Source organism: Nicotiana attenuata, unplaced genomic scaffold, assembly GCF_001879085.1.
Source record: "Nicotiana attenuata strain UT unplaced genomic scaffold, NIATTr2, whole genome shotgun sequence".
NCBI lineage: Eukaryota > Viridiplantae > Streptophyta > Magnoliopsida > Solanales > Solanaceae > Nicotiana > Nicotiana attenuata.
The window spans coordinates 9,367-16,994 of NW_017672251.1; the positions used below are offsets into that span (position 1 = coordinate 9,367).

The 7,628-nt window shown below is 41.0% G+C and overlaps 1 long non-coding RNA gene across 1 annotated transcript; it reads right to left on the bottom strand.

The window, feature by feature from the left end:
* Positions 1–5,967: 5,967 nt before the first annotated feature.
* Positions 5,968–6,655, bottom strand: LOC109212464. The gene is made up of 2 exons (XR_002065855.1): positions 6,557–6,655; positions 5,968–6,353 (listed from the first exon to the last, which is right to left on the bottom strand). It is a non-coding gene; the product is annotated as an uncharacterized LOC109212464 (long non-coding RNA).
* Between the last annotated feature and the right edge of the window lie 973 nt (positions 6,656–7,628).

A 7,628-nucleotide genomic window follows, 5' to 3' on the forward strand; every position in this document is an offset into this window, starting at 1 on the left:
CCTAGCTTTCACTAGTAGGCGCCATCACGACTCCCGAGGGTGGGAAATCCAGGTCGTGACACGACTGCTACAACCAAGCATATCATTGAGGAGGCTTTGAAGAAAAGTTCGAGGGTGGATCCCAAATCTCCCGAGGATGAGACGGTGTCTTGATCGTCAACCTCTACACCAGGTGGAGCCTATTCTGAAACTAGGAGGATCGGACAGAGCGCTCAGAGCGATTCGCTCGGGGCCATGACAATAGTCAAATGCCTCCACTGCCAGTTTTCTCCGAAGAGGCAATAAGGGATGCTCAAAGTCTAAAGATCCCCGAGATTGGCGGAGGCTCTAGCACTGGCGATCCTTTTCTGGATTGCTTCATAGGGATTGATGATACCTCAGATATTACTGATGCTTCGTTCCTCATGGCAGAAGCTCAGCGTCTTCTTCCAAGGTAAGTGCTTGTTGTTTTTTGGTCATTCTTCTTCATCTTTTTTGTAAGGTTATTCTTTCTAACTTGTGTTCTTCTTCTTTGTATAGGCTTCTGCCAAATTCCGAGCTGACCTTAATTAGTGCAAAGCCGATCTCCAAAGGGTCTTGGAAGAGAGGAATGCTTTGATGATTCTTTGTGGCTAAAAGGACGAGGTCAAAAGGGATCTTCAAGCGGACCTGGCCAAGGCTCGTGAAGACGAAGCCGAGTTGGACAAGCAGGTAACTGCCTTATTGATACAGTATGGAATTGACTTCACTGTGGAAGCTAACCCTTCAACATCACAGTTACGGCAGAAGGTGGAGAAGATCGGTCTTCTTCGTGCGGAGGTCGACCAGGTTAAGACCGACTGCAATCGGTGGAAAGCTAGGATGGACCGCCATGCTATCAAAAAATGAAGCAGCTTTGGCCAAGTTATCTCTGGCGAAGGCCTAGCTCCAAGAATTCAGAGAAAAAGCTTCTGCTCAGGCCAAAAGGGTCGAAGAGCTCGAAGCCGGGCTTGGCGAGGCCAAGGCTGAGATCGAAAACACTAAGGCCAAGGCGGATAAATCCATAGCGCAGTATCGAGCTGATGCCGTAGCTGTTCAAACCAGCTGAGGGAGGCTTCCAATCGAGAGGACTGGCATAGTGACTTGGTTGAGTGCCAATCCCGGAGGGAAACCCTCGAGGAAATTCATGCTCGAGGTGTTGATCTTTCCGAAGAGATTGCTCGAGCCAATGAGCTCAAAACCTAGGCCAGACAGCTCACCTCATCCGATGATGATGATGATAATGGCGATGGCGGGTCCGGTAGCGGAGCAGATAGCGGTGAGGTGGCTAAACAGGGTGACTCCGAAGAAGCTGCTAGGGAGGAGGCCGGTATCGATTACTAGGTCGTAACTTCGTTTTCTTTTTTCTTTTGTAAGGCCCTAGCTGGCCCTTTGTACATAAATTTTTTGGATATAATGAGAAATTTTTCCCCGATGCCTTCATAAGTTTTTTCTTCATGCATTTTTATGTTTAATTGCCTTTGCTAAAAAGTTCTCATTATTTTATTACAACTCGTCATCAAAATAAACCCTTAGGTTATTCGTTTTTCTGAGGGCAAGTCCCCAAGATACGAAGGCGAGTCCCCCAGTCTGAAACTCATTTGAAGGGCAAGTCCCCCAGTTACGAAGGTGAGTCCCCGAGTCCGAAACTCATTCCAGAACTCGTCTTGGGGATGGCTCGTTTCGAACTGGCAGGTGGGTTGTCTCGAACAACCAAGCTCGAATAGTTTTATTAGGATAAGGCAAGCCCTTAAGTTTTTGTCAATGATTGTTAAGCTTTCGAGCTCATCGTTATACCTTTTATGTGAATCTTAAAGCTATAGTTGGTCATTTGTTTTAAGCTCGTAATAACCGAACCCTTGGATTCGATTTGAGCGAGAGCGAGGTCTCGAACTCTAATTATATCGGCCCTTAGGCTTATTAGATCGGCTCTAATGCTCTCTTATATTGGCCTTTAGGCTCTTTTAGGTCGGACCTTAGGATCTTTAGGCCAACTCAGCCTCTAATAACGGCTATAATTTTCCCTCTTTTCGGCTAAAAGACTTAGTGAATTTTTTTATGTCTTAGCATATGTTTTTCGTACCCGTTGGGTTTTTCGAGGGTTCAACGATCAGAACCCAATTTTCCCTTAACTCGTTCGTGTTAAGATAATTTAATACCACTTGAGGCTTTTTTGAAGGTTGATATTATCGAAGCCTTTAAACTATTCGAGCGTTGATTTTATCGAAGCCCTTTTTTATTTGTTTTGCCAAGGGTAGGCTTATTTAACTGGTTTTTCAAAGTATTTGAAGGCCTTTAATTTATGGAGGAACACGGGATGTTTGAGAAGAATGAAAGTGCTTCTATGTGTACATGTTTCATTGTTGGGACTCGACTAATCTATATGGACACGGTTCATTCGACCGTTTGGACCATTACAAAATTCTTCCTATCGAGACCCATTTACATGACATCCGAGGGTGATGCCCCCAGTATTCGAGGTTGATTGCAATGAATACTTGGATACTATTGGATTATCCCCAGGTAGCACATAGTTGTTGCCTCGTTAAAAATTTTGCCGGAAAAACCCATTGGGGATAAAAATCGGTCTAAGGGAAAAATAATGCAACGCGTACTTTAAAACCAGAGATCTCGATTTCTCGGACGGGATACCTGCAGTAAGTTAGTTTCGAATATTTAAGTAGATGAAAAAAGGAGAAAACCATACCTTAGAAATAGTATTGCTTGAGGAGTGATATGTTCCAATTATTCGACAATGGGTCGCCGTCCATTGTTCTAAGCTTGTAAGATCCTTTTTCGGCTATGTCGATGATTTGATAGGGTCCTTCCTAGTTAGGACCAGGTTTCCCTTCATTAGGGTCTCGAGTATTGATGGTGATTTTCCTTAAGACCAAGTCCCCGTCTTTGAACTGTCGAAGATTTGTTCTTCTGTTGTAATACCTCTCGATTCGTTGCTTTTGTGCAGCCATTCGAACAAGTGCTGCTTCTCGTCTTTCATCTAAAAACTTGAGGCTAGTATTCATTGCCTTGTGGTTTGATACTTTCGTTTCATGTCGAAACATGGAGCTGGGCTCTCCGACCTCGACTGGTATTGAGGCTTCGGAGCTGTAGACTAAAAAAATGGAGTTGCTCCGGTACTAGACTTCGATGTTGTCTGATATGCCCATAGAAACTCGGGCAACTTTTCTCTCCACTTCTCTTTGGATTCATTTAGCCTTTTTTCAAGTTTTGGATGATAGTTTTATTTTTTGATTCGGCCTGTCCGTTTCCACTAGGGTGATATGGCATCGATAGTATCCTCTTCATTTTGTGATCTTTAAGGAATTTCGTTACCTTACTACCGATGAATTGTTTGCCATTATCACACACTATCTCCGCAAGTATCCCGAATCGATATGCAATGTCATCCCATATGAAGTCGATCACTTCTTTCTCTCTGACTTTCTCGAAGGCCTATGCTTCAACCCATTTAGAGAAATAGTTGGTCATAAATAGTATGAATTTAACTTTACCTGGGGCAGTAGCAGAGGACTGACGATGTCCATTCCCCATTTCAGAATGGTTATGGGGATAGGACCAAGTGAAGCTGTTCACCGGACTGGTGAATCATTGGTGCAAACCTTTGACATTTGTCGCATCTTCGAACGGACTCCTTAGAGTCTTTCTCCATGCTATCCCAATAGTATCCTGCTCTGATGACCTTTCGAACTAGTGACTCGGCACCAAAATGGTTTCCACAAGTGCCTTCGTGAATTTCTCGCAAAACATAGTCAGTATCTCCCGGCCTCAAACATACTTCCAATGGACCATCAAACGTTCTTCTGTATAACGTTCTTTAGTTCGTAAGGTCCTCGATTCCTTGGGATCTGATGGTAGTTTCCCGTTTCTCAAGTATGCGACATACTTGTTTCTCCAATCCCAGGTTAAGCTTGTAGAATTGATTTCAGCGTGTCCCTCCTCGATTACAGACCTCGAGAGTTCGACGATAGTCCCCGAGCCGATTTCAATTTTGTCGACCGACAATCCCAAGTTGTCAAGTGCATCAGCCTCAATATTTTGTTCCCGAGGTATATGTTGCAAAGTCCATTCGTTGAAACAGTGCCTGCAACTTGTCCAAGTACCTCTATATCATGTCCTCTCGAACTTCAAAGGTTCTGTTCACCTGGTTAACTATCAGTAGGGAGTCGCATTTCGCTTCGATGACTTCTTCTCCCTAGCTTTTAGCTAGTTCGAGACCTGCTATCATAGCCTCATACTTGGCCTCGTTGTTAGTCAGTTTGACAGTTTTAATCGATTGTCTAATAACATTGCCCGTGGGAGGTTTTAAAACAATACCAAGCCCGGACCCTTTCACGTTCGTGGCTCCCTCCATGAAAAGGGTCCATACCCCCGATGTTTTACCCGATTTTAGTAGAAGTTCCTTTTCCATTTCGGGTATGAGGGTTGGTGAAAAGTCTGCCATGAAGTTTGCTAATATCTGAGACTTGATGGCCGATCGGGGTTGATATTCGATATCGTACCCGCCAAATTCGATGACACATTTGGCCAATCGGCCCGATAACTCGGGCTTGTGCAATATATTCCGAAGTGGATATTGGTAATAACACATATGGGATGACATTGAATATATGGTATTAGTTTTCTAGATGCGCTTATTAATGCAAGTGCCAACTTTTTAGGTGTGGATACCTGGTTTCATTATCTCCTAAAGTTCGACTCACATAGTAAACTGGAAACTGCGTACCTTGTTCTTCTCGGACTAATACTCCACTTACCGCTATCTCGGAAACTGCCAAGTATAGGTATAGCTTCTTATCTGCCTTTAGGGTGTGGAGAAAAGGTGGGCTCGATAGATACTGTTTCAATTCCTCCAATGCTTGTTGACACTCCGGAGTCCATGTAAAATCATTTTTCTTTTTAAGTAAGGAAAAAAACCCGTGGCTCCGATCTGACAACCTCGAAATGAACCAATCGGGCTCCGTTCAATAATGCCATCTATTCTACAAACCTAATTTGGTCCTAAGCGAGGTCTCAAAATACGTAAAACAACATCACAACCAAGAATCATATCCCAAACTAGACAAATCAAATTTTCAAACTTTCAATTTCTTTTAACTAACTCCGAGCGCGGCGAATCATACTTAGACAACTTAGAATAGAATCAAAGTTCACACACAAGTCCAATATAACAACACGAACCTGTCCCCAGACACGCAATACCAAACGAAATCTGATAACACCAAAGTCCACTCTAAGTCAAACTTAGCAAATTTTAAAATCTTCAAAATGCCAACTTCGGACAATAAGCGCCGAACCGCTTCCGGACCATCCGAGCCTCAACCCGAAAATACGTCCAAGTCCAAAATCACCATACGAACATATTGAAACCTTCAAATCCGTATTCTAAGGTCATTTACCCAAAATGTTAATGTAAGTCAAATTAGTCACCTTCAATCACTAACATGGAACTAAGTACTTCGAATTCAACCGGAACCCTTCCGGAACCTAAGCAACCGTGCCCGCAGGTCACACAATAGAAAAAAACATATGCAAGAGGTCCTAAATAGGGGGAACGAGATTCTAAAAAATAAAACAACCAGTGGGGTTGTTACAAAAAATGTGAAAAAATAAAGAAAAAGAAAGAATAGAAAAGAAAGGGAGAAAATAGGATATGAAGAAAAATAAAGAAAAAAAATGAGTGGAAAAGGAGAGAAAACAGGGATTAGGTAGCTCATATAGGATGTTGACTTAAAAGAGTTATCACGGTAATTATTTAATGGGTAAGATTCTTAATAGGTATAGCAAGACTAACTTTTTTAGTTTTTATAGGTATTTGTATATTTCTTTATAAAAGTAAAGGATTACGAACTGGTAATAATAAGAAAAGAGAACCTAACATCGTCCACACATGTACTAAAATATTAAATGCCGCTAATAAATATATGATGAATCATACAAGTACTAAGAAGCTAGTGCAAAAAGCATTCCAAATGGAAGATGTTATTATTCATAAACGGGAAGTCACATCACTTTTTTTTTAAAATCGTACAATATATGAAAGAACAACAACAACAAACCCGGTGCAATCCCATAAATGGGATCCGGGAAAGACAAGGAAACAATAACATACAAAGGAAATTGATGTAATATTTCCACTTAGCCGCACACATTGCCGAGCAAAGCGTTATGCGTACATGCAAAACAAACCCAACAATCACTGCAATCAGACGAATGCGGAGTACAACTTCGAAGACATGTATTAAGCTTCGAAAGTAATCTCCTTCCAAACCTTGAGTGATCACGTTCAATATTCCATGTAGCCATAATTAGCGTCTTCGGAAGCCACGATACATTAACTGAAATATACACCATTATAATTTTTTTTAGAATTAAGTTATAACTTATGAAGCATTAAATGCGCATTTATGACATGCTCAAAAATAAATACACATAAATGAATAATAAAAGCGAAGAGGGCCACATAATTAGCAACATGTTTATCGACGCATACAGTAGCATAAAATTACAATTTAGAGATTAAAGAGAAATGGATACTAACTGATGAATGCCACGAAAGAATAGTGAATAAAAAACCGATTTTGGACAAGGCCATGGGAGGAATAACAGTATTCTCTTTATGCAAATTTTGGTGTGAGCATCTCTTGTTCACGGAGGCCGTAATTTATACGCATCGACTGCTGACATGCCTCTATTAAATAGTAAGGTTGTTGCTTTGATGCTTCTCTTATTATTTTCTTAGTTTAAGCTTGAAGAAGCATTAAAATAGTTAGAAAAAGATACTTTTAATCAATATAAAGATTTGACAGAATCTCAACTCCATGATTTTTGGAAGTTACATGTGGCATGTAAACACATGATACCTTTTATTTCACAACATGAAGAATGCTACTGCCTACTTCAATTTATTAATGAAAAATTGCAAACTTTTTCTTTTACTAGTNCGTCTTGGGGATGGCTCGTTTTGAACTGGAAGGTGGGTTATCTCGAACAACCAAGATCGGATAGTTTTATTAGGATAGGATAGACCCCTAAGTTTTTGTCAATGATTGTTAAGCTTTCGAGCTCATTGTTATACCTTTTATGTGAATCTTAAAGCTATAGTTGGTCGTTTATTTTAAGCTCGTAATAACCGAACCCTTGGATTCGATTTGAGCGAGAGCGAGGTCTCAAACTTTAATTATATCGGCCCTTAGGCTTATTAGATCGGTCCTTAGGCTCTTTTATATTGGCCCTTAGGCTCTTTTAGGTCAGCCCTTAGGATCTTTAGGCCAAATGGGCCTCTAAAAACGGCTATAATTTTCCCTCTTTTCGGCTAAAAGACTTAGTGAAGTTTTTTTTATTCCTTAGCATGTGTTTTTCGTACCCGTTGGGTTTTTCGAGGGTTCAACGGTCAGAACCCAATTTTTTCTTAACTCGTTTGTGTTAAGATAATTTAATACCTCTTGAGGCTTTTTCGAAGGTTGATATTATTGAAGCCTTTAAACTATTCGAGCGTTGATTTTATCGAAGCCCTTTTTTATTTGCTTTGCCAAGGGTAGCCTTATTTAACTGGTTCTTCAATGTATTTGAAGGCCTTTAATTTATGGAGGAAGTCGGAGGTCTCCGAGCCG